Raw genomic sequence first — 13,823 nt, 5'->3', positions numbered from 1 at the left:
AAAAGGCAATGACGGGCATCTGATCGCAAATGCAGTTCTGGGGCGCACTTCCACTTACCATAACCGGAAGAGTAGCACTAGCCAAAATGGTTGTCCTTCCATGGCTTCTATATTATTTAGAGAACTTGCCCCAGTATATCCCAACCTCCTTCTTCGCTACACTGGAGAGACAAATCCGAGATTTCATATGGGGCAAGGCAAGACACAGAATGCAGCTGCGAAAACTTTACTTGCCAACAGATGAGGGGGGCTTAGCTGCACCATGCTTTGAGCACTACTATTTAGCTGCTCAAATGCAGTGGATAGCCCGTGGTTAGCCAATAGACACCTCATGGCTATAGCAACTACACAGCCTCCATATACATTGCATCAAATCATAGGACTCTTTCATCCCAGTGCCAAAGTGAAGACACCTAAGTCATTGTTGCTAGCCGTGGCGTACAAATGTTTCCGCTGAAGTTTATATATCACAAGGGCCGGGACCCCCTATGCACTGCAATACCACTGGTGGGATCCCCTAGTGGACGAGTGGTACTGACAGCTCAAGTAACCGAGATATGGCAGGAGAAGGGCGTTCAAACTCTAGGGGACCTATACCGAGACCGGGAGCTTACATCATACATGACTCTGGTAGAGGAAGAAGGATTTCCATCAAGACAGTTTCTTACACACCACTCACTGATAGCCACTTAAGTGGGGTGACATGGCTAGAGAACCACCGACACACCTTGTGATGGAATACCTACACGTCATGGGGCATGGTAGACTTATACGTTGGTTCGCATCATTTAGGGTCCATGCTGTGACTAGTTTGAACCCCCTCCGCCAAAAATGGGAGACAGACCTGGGACGTCCACTTACCGACAAAGAGTGGGCACAGGCCTTAGAAAGCTCAACACGTATACCCAGAAACATGCGGTTCAGACAAATACAACTGTAATTAATACACTGGGTCTATCTCACACATGCCAACATCAACAGATATTTTAATAGAGCAGATGCGGCGTGCCCCAGATGCACGGAGGTGGGAGTCGACATTGTGCACATGCTGTTGAGCTGCCCGCACATTGGCGCATAGTAGAGCGCAGTAGCCAATCAATCAATCAATAAATCAAGGAATTTGTAAAGCGCACTACTTACCTGTGAGGGTCTCAATGCGCTGAAGGGAGGGGGGAACCTCTACAGCTCGAAGAGCCAGGTCTTGAGATGTCTTCTGAAGGTGAGCAGGTCCTGGGTCTGCCGTAGGTGGGTGGGGAGGGTGTTCCAGGTTTTGGCGCGAGGTAGGAGAATGATCTGCAGCCGGTGGTCTTTTGTTGGTATGCGGGGGACGGCCACGAGGGCGAGGTTTGCTGAGCGGAGCTGGCGGGTGGGGGTGTAGAAGTTGGGATCTGTCGCTCAGGTAGGCTGGTCCGGTGTTGTGGAGTGCTTTGTGTTCGTGGGTGAGGAGTTTGAAGGTGATCCTCTTTTCGACGGGGAGCCAGTGCAGGTCTTTCAGGTGGGGGGTGATGTGGCTGCATCGGGGTACGTCGAGGATCAGACGTGCGGAGGCGTTTTGGATGCGTTGTAGTCGATGCAGGTGTTTGGCTGGGATTCCTGCATAGAGTGCGTTGCCGTAGTCCAGCCTGCTGCTGACGAGGGTCTGTGTAACTGTTCTCCTTGTTTCAGACGGGATCCACTTGTAGATCCTGCGGAGCATGCAGAGGGTGTTGTAGCAGCAGGAGGAGATGGCGTTGATCTGCTTCGACGTGGAGAGGGAGGAATCGAGGACGAATCCGAGGTTGCGTGCATGGTCGGTAGGTGTGGGTGCCGTTCCCAGCGTTGTAGGCCACCACGAGTCGTCCCAGGCCAGGGGGTGGATCCGAGGATGAGGACCTCCGTCTTGTCCGAGTTCAGTTTCAGATGGCTGCTCTGCATCCATTCGGCGACGGCCTTCATTCCCTCGTGGAGGTTCGTTTTGGTGGTGTGCAGGGCCTTGGTGAGGGAGAGGATAAGCTGGGTGTCGTCGGCGTAGGAGATGATGTTGAGGTTGTGCTGACAGGCTACTTGTGTGAGGGGGGCCATGTAGATGTTGAACAGCGTTGGGCTGAGTGATGATCCCTGGGGTACGCGCAGATGACGTTGGTGGCTTCGGATAGGAAGGGTGGGAGTCGGACTCTCTGGGTTCTGCCGGAGAGGAAGGATGTGGTCCAGCTGAGGGCTTTCTCATGGATCCCGGCTTCTTGAAGGCGTGTTTTTAAGGTGCGATGGCAGACTGTGTCGAAGGCAGCCGAAAGGTCCAGGAGGATGAGGGCTGAAGTTTTGCTGTTGTCGTATTGTCGCATGATGTCGTCTGTGGCGGCGATGAGGGCTGTTTCAGTGCTGTGGTTTCGTCTGAACCCGGACTGGGACGGGTCCAGGATGTTGTTGTCTTCGAGGTGGCCGGTTAGTTGCACGTTGACGATTTTCTCGATGACCTTCGTCTGGAACGGGAGGAGGGAGATGGGTCACAAGTTCTTGAGGTCTTTGGGGTCCGGCTTGGGCTTCTTGAGGAGGGCGTTGATTTCGGCGTGCTTCCAGCTGTCCAGGAATGTGGCTGTCTCGAAGGAGGCGTTGATGACCTTCTGTAGTTGGGGTGCGATGGTTGCATCGGCTTTGTTGAATGCGTGGTGAGGGCAAGGGTCTGACGGTGATCCAGAGTGGATGGAGTTTATGACCTTGCGTGTTTCTTTGTCGTTGACTTTGGTCCAGGAGGTCAGGTGGTTGGTCCAGGTGGTGTTCGCGGGGGAGGAGTCTGGCGCGGTCGGGTTGATCGGGATGTTGAAGCTGTTGTGGATGTCTGCTATCTTCTGCTGGAAGAAGGTTGCCAGAGCGTTGCACAGTTCTTGTGAAGGAGGGACGTCGTTGGGGTTGGAGAGTTCCTTCACGATGCTGAAGAGCTCTTTGCTGTTGTGTGCGTTGTTGTCTAGTCTGTTTTTGAAGGAGGATCTTTTGGCCATTCTGATGAGGTGGTGGTGTCTACGAGTGGCGTCCTTGTGGGCTGCGTGGCTGTCAGGTGTGCAATCGTGGAGCCATTTCTTCTCCAGTTTCTGGCAGGCGTGTTTGGAGGTCTGTAGCTCATCAGTGAACAAGGTGGCTTTCTTGCTGGCGTGGTTGATGGGGGGTTTCCTGAGTGGTGCAAGGGTGTTGGCGCAGTCTTCAATCCACTGTCTGAGGTTGCGGGCTGCTGTGTCTGGGTTGGTGAAGGCCACAGGTGGGTTCTGGACGAGGGAGTTGTTGGGTGCGGTGGTGCGTGGTTGTCTTCTTGAAGGGGAAGTGGATGCAGCGGTGGTCGGTCCAGTGGAGTTCGGTGGTGTGGTTGAAGACGATGTGGGTGCCTGTGGAGAAGATGGGGTGCAGCGTACGGCCAGTGGCGTGGGTGGGTGTGGTGACGAGCTGTCTGAGGCTGAGGTTTGCCAGGTTGTCGATCAGGGTGGTAGAGTTGGCATCATTGTTGTTCTCGAGGTGGAAGTTCAGGTCTCCGAGGAGGATGTAGTCCGTGGAGGCGAGTGCGTGGGTGCTGGCGAGGTCGGCGATGGAGTCGCTGAACGGCTCCCTGGGTCCCGGAGGTCTGTAGTCTCTGAGGGTGGTGTTGGGGTCAGTGTGGATTTGGAAGTGCAGGTGTTTGGCGGTCTTGAGGGTGTCCTCTGCATGGGTGGAGACCTTGAGGGTGGACTTGTCGACGATGGCTATTCTTCCACTGATTCCGTTGGTGCGGTCTCTGCAGGTGATCTTGTAGCCGTCAGGGATGGCTATTGCGATGTCGGGCGCCGAGGAGTCGTTCCACCAGGTCTCGGTCAGGAATGCCCCGTCGGGGCGGCGGTGTCGAGCAGGTCTCAGAGCTCGACGGCATGTCTGCGTGCGGAGCGGGTGTTGAGGAGTATGCAGGGGAGGTGGTTGGGTCTGGTCTTTGGAGGTTTGCTGGCTCTGTCGCAGGTGAAGCTGCAGCTGCGGCAGGAGAAAGGTCCGTGGGTGCGCTTTGGGGTGGCCTGGAAGCAGCTGTGGTATCGGCCGGTATTGAGTGCGTGGAGGGCGGCGGCGTTGTAGCAGTGTCTGGCGTAGTGGTGTTCGTGGGGTCCAGGGTTTCTGGTGCTGGGGGCGGGCCAGGCGCAGACGGGCGCAGACGGCGCAGCAGCCTGCATTATGGGGGGACGAGGGAGGGAGGAGCAGCTGGGAGGAGGGAGCGGGACGAATCGGGACACAGGGGGGAGTGGGGCCGCAGGGGAGGCAGCGGCAGGAAACGCGGGGCGGCGGGAGGGGGTGTGGAGGAACAAGCAGACGGGGCACAGAGGGGAGCAACAAACAGGCTAACAGAGCAAAGGGGGCGCAAGTGGCAACAGAGGGGGTACAGCTAGCAACAGTAACAACAAAAAGGAATAAAAACGAGAACAAGCGGAAAAACGAAAAAAAACGCACGGAGCACAATCAGACACACAGTCAGGGGCAGACAAGGATACTTACAAGCCCACCACTGGGCCACCAGGGATGAGGCGCATGCGGGAGCCTGCGGCTGGAGGAGGGCCTTGAAATCACGGCAGTAGCGGGGCAATGGACACAACACTAGCAGGGTGAGCTAGCGCGGTGGGGGAGCGGCCTGACCTGAAATCAGGGTCTAGGGTCGCTCCTTCACCGCACAGCGGCCTGCATTATGAGGGGGGACGAGGGAGGGAGGAGCAGCTGGGAGGGGGGAGCGGGACCAAACGGGACACAGGGGGCGGAGCCGCAGGGGAGGCAGCGGCGGGAAATGCAGGGTGGCGAGAGGGGGTGTGGAGGAACAAGCAGACGGGGCACAGCGGGGAGCAACAAACAGGCTAAGAGAGCAAAGGGGGCGCAAGGGGCAACAGAGGGGGTACAGTTAGCAACAGTAACAACAAAAAGGAATAAAAACGAGAACAAGTGGAAAAACGAAAAAAAACGCACGGCGCACAATCAGACACACAGTCAGGGGCAGACAAGGATACTTACAAGCCCACCACTGGGCCACCAGGGATGAGGCACAGGCGGGAGCCTGTGGGAGGAGGAGGGCCTCGAACTCACGGCAGTAGCTGGGCAATGGACACGACACTAGCAGGGTGAGCTAGCGCAGTGGGGGAGCGGCCTGACCTGAAATTAGGGTCTAGGGTCGCCAACCAGCTGCAAGTCTGCACAGGGCGTGAGCTACTCTTCACCTGACCAGTATAGCTGCTACACAAGTTCCAGAGAAAGGCGGCCACCAAAGTGACTTCCAGGTTTCTAGACCTGGGGATTGTAGTGGCTAAGAGGCTACTCACAAAAAGATGGAAAGCAGCAGGACCGCCGCATGCACAGGCGTGGCGGTATTCCATGCTTGCATGGGCTAAAGCAGAGGGTATTGCTATCAGGCGAAAAGAAACATTGGGTCTAATACAAACTCCAATAGCCGCACACTGGAACACATGCTTAGCCGAACTACAACAATACACGAGCAAGGATTCGGGGGACCCCACAAACCAAGAATCGCACGGGTTGGAGACGAATGCAGGCGTAGTAAGTGCGCATGTTCAATTTTCCCATGCTAGTCATTAAATGCCTGTCGTGGCCCACACTCAGCAGTGCGTCGCGACAGGGTATAGGGGGGTCGGGTGTTCAAAGGGCAGCTAGACACGTACACGCACATAGAGTGGTGGAGGGGGGTTGTGGGAGAGTTAATGTTTCTTTTTATTAAGGTTTTGTTTTACTCTTTTATGCTATTTGCTAACGCCGAACGAATTCTGACATAATTCAAAGTTGGCTGTACACCTACCTGTAAGTGCTGATCTGTAAACGCAATAAGAAATGAACAGCAACTGATAGTTATGCAAGTAAAGGTTCCCAACTCTATAGTTGATGTTATGGCAATTGAAATCCAGACACAGAGACTGAGTCGTTCACTATAAGCCAGTACTCCATGAATGTTCAGTTGAACTGTTGACATGTTCTTTTCCGAATTTGTAATTACTGTGGTAGTATGTAAATATGTAACAGCAGACAAATGCACAAAAACTTTAATAAAAGAGATTTTTTTTTTAAATGTAGGGTTCCCACATTATGTTGTGATGTTTGACAGACAAAGACAAGAAATCATATGCATTTGGTAATTTTAAAGATTTTCATGATGATTATATACCAGATGATACATTGAAAAAAGCAGGCGTTAGCAAGGTACTTAGCCTTAATATCTTGTTTGGACCTTCACCTCTATAAACACTTAATAGGCGTTGCATCCTGATGAAGGAAACATTGACAACTTCACCGCGTGATTCTTATTAGTGTGAGTTGCAAATAAATATGAGTGGACCTTTTGCTTGCTTCGCTGATTCCGTGTGTGTTCTATCACAGCAAGGCCGGACAGGACTGTTGGTTTCATGTTGTGTAGCACATCTGATTTTTGTTGTCAACAAAGAAGCCCGTAAATCACCAGATGCATATTTTGTGTGGCTAATGTAAAGGTGGCTTATAGATTTATTCTGATATTGGCAAACCCCACGAGTTTTGCTAATAAATGAGGCACATACATTTATCACTTTGAGCTGCAAGGGGCCATTATTCATTAGTCCTTTAAAATGCACTCTGAAGTCTCCCAGGGAGAAAATCTATGGTCCGTGATTAAAGGACAAATGGTATGTATTAGAACAGGCCCAATGTACCCCCAACAAGGTGGTGTACAGTAAACAAATTTCAATGTTGCTGGATTCAGTATTTTAATTGAGACCATATTCGCTCGTCTTAAATTTCAACATCATTCGGACTTAATTTTTCGCCAACTTATAATCGAAATAGCTTCCTCTAATGATGCGTTTGATTGCCTGGAGATTTCCATTGAATCTAAGATTTATTTATGATAGGTCTGGTGTTAGCCAGGAACTTTTGATTTTACTAAAATATTATATATGATATACTTACTTGAAGGGGCTTTCAGCCACCTCTCTTCACCCATTGGTCTGTTGTTGTGTAATCCCCATTTTACTTCCACTGGTTAACATTACTTTGAGTGGCTGCATTTTGCTCTTTCACAAGGAAGTTCCCTTTAGAGACAATGTGATAGTAGGACATATTTGAAGTCAGTACAGGGCAAATTCCAGCATAAAACATCTCCTTTCATTGCTGCTGTAAATTCCGTTTGAAGTGGACTGCTGCTATTTCACAGCATGCCATTTTGTGTTCCTGGACTAGGTTTAACCAATGGATCTTTAATGAACCGAACTTTATCGTGTTTTAGCTGCAGCACACTTGTAGCCGTTTTATTTAAACATAGAGACCGATTACGATGTCGTTCGGAAACTTTCCCGAACTAATCGGGTCCTGCGAGTCCGAACGACCGATTACGATGCTTTCCAACATCGTTCAGTTGGACTCTCATCGATTTAAATTGGAGCCTGTGTTCCGAACGAGATCACAGGCTCCCATTAAAGGGGTGGTTGGGGAAAACCTTGCACCCTGTGCATGGTTTGGAAGTGGGACTCTTTGGTACCCCCACGGGCTCCAATCGGATGCCTCTGGGTGAAGGGGGGCCTGCAACAGGCCCCCAAAGACAGATTCCGACAGCCATTTTGTGAAGGGCAGACCGAATCAGAACGGCTGTCAGAATCGGTCATTGTAATCGCTCATTTGAAAACCGTGTCCATAGAGCTGTACTCTTCAGCTCCGACTTCGGGCTGCCCAAATGCTTTTCAGAACTGAATCGGACTGTCCGAACGGTTTCTGAGGCATCGTAATTGGTTGTTGGGTAATGTGTACGATTCGTATGGAAACAAGGGTTCCGAATCTGATTCTGCAATACCGAATCCCATTCGGAGCCTTTCTGAACGACATCGTAATCAGCTCCATAGTTGGGGTTTTCATTTTAGTATCCAATATTTTATATTGAGAACTCTCTTACCTTCATTCTCTCCATCTTCTTTCTTTACTTTTTTTCTTTTCTTTCTTGTTTGCCTTCTTTTTCATTTTTCCTTCTTTCTTTTTTGTTTACCTTCTTTTCTTCTGTTATTCCTTCTTTCTTTCCTTTTTTTCCTTTCCTTTATTCTTTCCTCATTTCATTTTTATTGCCCTCTTTCCTTGTTTCATTCCTTCTATCTATCTTTTTTGCCTTCTTTCCTTTTTCTTACATTTTTTCTTTTAGTTTCTTATTTCTTTCTTTGCCTTCTTTTTTCTTTACTTCATTTCTTCTTTCTTCTTTTGGCTTTCCTTCTTTCTTTCTTTCTTTCCTGCTTTCTTTCAGTCATTCTTTCATTTTCTTTTGTCTTCTTACATTGTTTTATTCCTTCTTTTTGTCTACCCTTCTTACTGTCTTTCTTCTATGCCTTCTTGACATTTTCTTTCCTTTCTATCTTTTTTCCTTTTTTCTTTATTTCTTTTCTTTCTTTGTTTTTTGTCTTCTTTCCTTTTTGTTTCCTTCTTGTCCTTCTTCTCCTATTTCTTCCCTTTTGTGCATCTTTATTTCATGAGTCTTCACCTTTTCCTTCTTTCTTTCTTTTTGCCTTCTTTCCTTCTATCTTTCCCTTTTGCATTCTTTCAAGTCAAAAATTCTTTATACAACCATAAACGTAGAATACAAATCACATTTAAATTACTAAAAATTAAAATAAAATGTTATTTGATCAATTTTAAAAGGGCTTATCCATATGAGTCAATATCATAGAATGCCATACAATGTAATCATTTCCCTGCTATATTCCTTGTTCTCACTGCAGTGGAAATTAATGTACATATCATTTGACATATATATCCTGTTATAAGAAGCTGGAGGTAATATAGTGTCGGCCTGCATTTTCTAATATTCAAAACCCTTAATAGTGGAATAATAAATTATTTACGTGGTTTAGAATATAGCTGACAAAAAAGAGAAATGCAGCATATTCTGGTGAATCACATGGATAAGGAGATAGGAGGGAGTCAGAATATACTCTACTGGGGTAGGAAACCAAGAAATATGCAATACTAATCCTAAATCTAACAAGACAAAACCTTTTGGAATTATTGCACGGAAACAAAAGGTACGGTTCTACAAATTCAGTGGTGGCCAGAGGCAAATATTCAACCACTGTCTTCTTGCCCAGCTCCATACATTCCCTATGTTCCCTTAAGACAGTTAAGAAGTTCTGCATTAGCTGAGTTTTCAGGTCAGTCGCAATAAGTTACGGGTTAGAAAAACAGTCAGCTCTTCCCATAAGTTTAAGCTGCTTTCTTAAATGGGTAAGCCATGGTATTTTATGCATGTGGTCAAGACTTTAAAAAATCTTGTATTATTACTTGATTAAGTGCATGTTCAGCTTTTGACCAAATAGACCGCCATAACATAATTAGGGCAATTTGCATACAATGCATTAAAGGGACCAAACCTAACTCCATGTGACATAATATAATTGTGAAACTAGAAGGGACTGCTAGGAGCCTTCTAAGAGCATTTTTTTCTATTATCTGCAAAGCATTACAAAAGCCCCATACTCCTGCCCTGTGCGTAATAACAGAGCAGCAGTGCGCGACATAGATGTTGGTGAGTGCGCCAATTGGTTTGGAACCAATTTCTTTACAAACCTAAACAAGGCCTCAAGAGTTTGGTGAAAGCACCTTTTCCTAACCTCTATAAAATGGTACCTCCTTGATCAAATTGAACTCCTAAATAGAAGTATGTTTGTACATGAAGCAGCTTTTCATTATAAATAAATCAGCACTTTAAAGACAAGCGAGTTTTCCCACCAACCATGACATGCGACTTAGCAGTATATGTCTTTAAGCCCAAATCACTCAAAAATCTTTAAATCTATTTAAATGTATTTGCAGGCCAATACCGGTTCTGGATATCAATACCCAATCATCCGCATGAAGCAGAGCTGGGAAATTTCTGGAACCCACCCTTGGTACATCAGCACCCTCCTGATTTATAGAGCTCTCACGGTCATTAATGTGTAAACAGAACAAAAAGGGGGCAAACACGCATCCTTGTCTTAATTCAATCCTCAATTTAATAGGTGCAGTAAGTTCGCCGTCTGCCCCATACCTGACTCTCCCAGTCACGTCTTAATGCATCTGTGCTAGGAAGTGGACCAGGGATGTATCAATGCCCATTCCCAGGAATTGTTTGCCAAAGTTTCCCTGTCTCCACCCAGTCAAAAGCAGATGTTAAATCCATAAATCCTCGGTAAAGGGTGCCATTCTTTACCAGCGTTTACTTGCTTATGACCAGGTGAAGATTGAGACACTGCTCAACAGTGCCCAAGCCTCTCCTGAAACCATACTGGATTTCTGAAAATGTCCCCCTGTTTGATACCCAAGATTCAAGATGATCAAGTAAAACCCTGCCAATTAATTTACATGTAAAATCATTCAAAGAAATCAGGCGATAGCATTTAGGGTTTGGACTGTCTCCCTTTTTAAAAATAGGTACTATGGACACACTGGACCAAGATTTTAACAGACCTGACTTTGCTACTGGGAGCCACAGATCGGAGTTTGCCAGGACAAGATCAGTGGGGGCACCATCTGGTCCAGAGGCTTTATTCCTAGTGACTGATTTAAGGCTTGTTCAACCTTCTGATAGGTGGAGGGTGCCAACTTTGGGTCACTCTTGCCTATGCAATTATCGTCAAGCTCTGTCTTTCTAGCATCCTGAAATAACTCTTCTATTGTTTGGGTTATATCCTCAAAAGCTTCCAACTTACTTTCTGGATTTATTTTGCTTTGTAAACAAACTAAAATGTGTGCTTTGTTTTCTTTCATTAGTTTTTCTAGTAAAATATCGGGATTTTCAAAGGCCCATTTACACATGAGGCCCTTGTTTTTATTATAGCTTATTGACTGTGTATTTGACTTTATAGGACGTTTTTTGATCTGTGTATGAAAGAAAATAGACAAAGTTAAAAAATCACTAAAACATTTTTTTTTAAATAGAAAAGCCCGCTGCCTTTGTTTTGTAGTACTCCGAAAGAGCGATAAAATCAATGAGACTACCTTGATCTCTACCTATATATGTAATCGGGTCATGTGCCAAATGCATAATAAGATCCATTGTCAAAAAAGGGAAACTTTAGATAAAATAGAATTCGAAATATCACCATGGGGGTTTTGATCAAAATGGCATTGTTCCTCAGTATTCTTTCCCATCACGCTACAGGCCGATGTTTTGGATAGCGTATGTAATCTACAATTGAAGTCTCAACCCCATAAGACAATATAGTTTGTATTAAGATCAATTAAATGGGAGTGTTCAAGCTTTGCAGCTATATCATTGTTAGCAGGGACAAAATTGTTCTGATAGAAATTAACGATGACCAGTGTTACATTGGGCTTGTATATGATAATGAATTGAAAATGTGGTGAGTCAAGATATGTACTGCAGACATTGTCACCCAGAGTGGTAGTTAATAAAATAAGAAAACCACCTCTGTGATAACCCACAGTGAGTTACCAGCTGGGGTATGAATTGATATAAACCCATCAATGTGAACTATTTCCCGTACCCAGGTTTCTTGCAAGCAAACAATATTATAGCCCTTTATAAGGTCAAGCCAATCCTTATCCGTCACCTTACTTGGAAGACCTGCCACATTCCAAAATAAACAGCTGAATACATTTCGCACATTTTTGGGAGTCCGAGCAGATATGTCCACAACACCATTATTGCCACAAACAACATCAGAGTCAGAGATTGTATTTACAGGAACAATACCTGCCTCTATTTCTTTCCCAACTTCTATTGTGACATTAGTTACCACCTCGATATGTGCAAGGGCTGTGGTCACATTTTCCCCAGTGTCTATTACTGAATCCGCACATACTATTTCCGAGGCAGCAAATGATCTGCAAAATTGCAGTCAATCTATTTGTTCAAGGGGAGAGAAGTGATTATAGGTCGGAACACTGTATGAGTGAGGGAGACAACGATCAATGGGAAGAAGCATAGAGGATGCTTGGAAACATGGTTTGTAAAAATATCCCAAAGGTACCTCCATGATACTGTCTTTTGAAAGTCTCTTGAAGGTCTAAGCCCAGAAAGCCTTTCCAGTTTACCCACCAATTGCATATTTCGAAACTTAACGACAACACAGTCTCCAGGGTCATTCTTTGTTTGTGAGCCGACTCAGGATACTCTCTATACAGTGTTTATACTCCTAATTAGACTCTAACAGTTGTGCCAATTTGTCGCTCTTCCCAGTGTGCCACTTTACTTTTTAGTTGCTGAGTGTCTTCTTCCCTCCCATGAAATATAGGTGGAACATTCTTCAAAACTATTACCAGTGGGGTTGCTTCCAGCGGGAGCCGAAGGACTCTTTTAGCCCTGGGTCTCTCTGCATGATGCTCAATGATAGTAATCTTGTCAGTTCCTAAGGTATTAAACCCATGTTTGTTTCGGGAATGCCCTTTGCTTTGATCAGGCTCGGATGGCACAGGTAAGAGTGGTGGGTGGTGGGGTGGGGTGGGGTGGGGCGGGGCGGGGCTGGATGGGAGGGAAGTCGATAGATTACAGGGTAGGTAAAATTAAACAAAAATAATTAAAAAACACTTACCTTAAGCTCGCCGCATCGCTGAGTCGGCGATGAAGTGGTTTTACTTTTTTTTCTATTTAATTGTACCTATTCCATCATCTGCTGACTTCCCCCACCCCCAACCTGCCCCACCCCCATCCCACGCCACCCCACGCCGCCCCACCACTCTCATCTGTACCAGCCGCACCTGGCTTTGAGCCACACTCAAGTCCCTGGCTGCTCTATTTTGAAATGGAGAGTTGGCTGCCAAGTTGTTATCCCGCTGACTACTCTCTTGCGAGGAGTGTAATTTTCATGATTTTGAATGATGGATGTTTTGGCAACCCAAAATATTTGTCTTTATAGCTGTTATGGACCCACTAATTGAACTTGACCCAATTAGAGCCTTCAATGAGATATAAATACTGTTGAGAGTGTCCAGAAGTGGATCAAATTAAGATTTTAGAGTTGTTCCAAGTATATCTGCAAACAGGGCATGTGTTAGTACCTTTCCTGTGACTTATTTTGCTGGTTCAATAATAGGTGGCATCAAAACATTCACCTGAGTAGAGGTCGTTATTTTGCTAGCTGGTGGCAACGTCCATTGGACAGAAGGTTTATTGGGGCCTTTGGACTTTTTTTAGGGCGGTGAACAAGAAGTATCAGTCTGGGCACCTCGATCATCATTAGAAATAGCCTCTAAATCGCCCCTAAACACAAAAGAATTTAGCTTTCAAAGGAGTTTTCATCATTTACTTCTGGGCAAGATGGTTGTAAAACTATAACTCCCCTACCAGAGGGGCTAGCTTGCAAAGCTTTCTTTGTGACCCCTAGCCTTTCCTCCACACACTCAATTTCGCTGTTAATTGCCCCCATTTCTGTAGTGAGAAAACTAGTAATTGTAGCTGTTGGAGGACGCTCTTTGGAGGCAGTCATTGCAGATTTCCACTTCCCCATTTTCTTACCTCAATCAAGGTTAAGGATAAGTTGCACAGAAGTAATGTCCCGACCGGCAATCAATCAGCCAAGAGCGGTGGCCTGGCCTAGCCTCGTTCAGCCATGGACAGGTGCTGACGGGCCAATTCTTGGCCCGATCTTTGCCCTGGTACGTCCCCGAGCACATCTTGCATCCGTCTTGCGCGGCGGGTTATGAGGCAGCGCTTTCAAGCATGATGTCATGTGCCTCCTGCAGCCAGCAGGAGTGAAAGTGATGCAGTGAGTCCTGGGACAGGTAGTTCCACCAGGACAACAGGCAGAGCATCCCACACCACGGGGAATGAGGCAGCGCTTTCTAGCACAATGTCAGGTGCCTGGCAGGCACATGGTGAAGGGATTAACAAGGGGTCACCT

This window comes from Triturus cristatus, chromosome 4_2, assembly GCF_964204655.1.
Source record: "Triturus cristatus chromosome 4_2, aTriCri1.1, whole genome shotgun sequence".
Classification (NCBI taxonomy): Eukaryota; Metazoa; Chordata; class Amphibia; order Caudata; family Salamandridae; genus Triturus; species Triturus cristatus.
Note: the sequence above shows the minus strand (reverse complement) of the source record.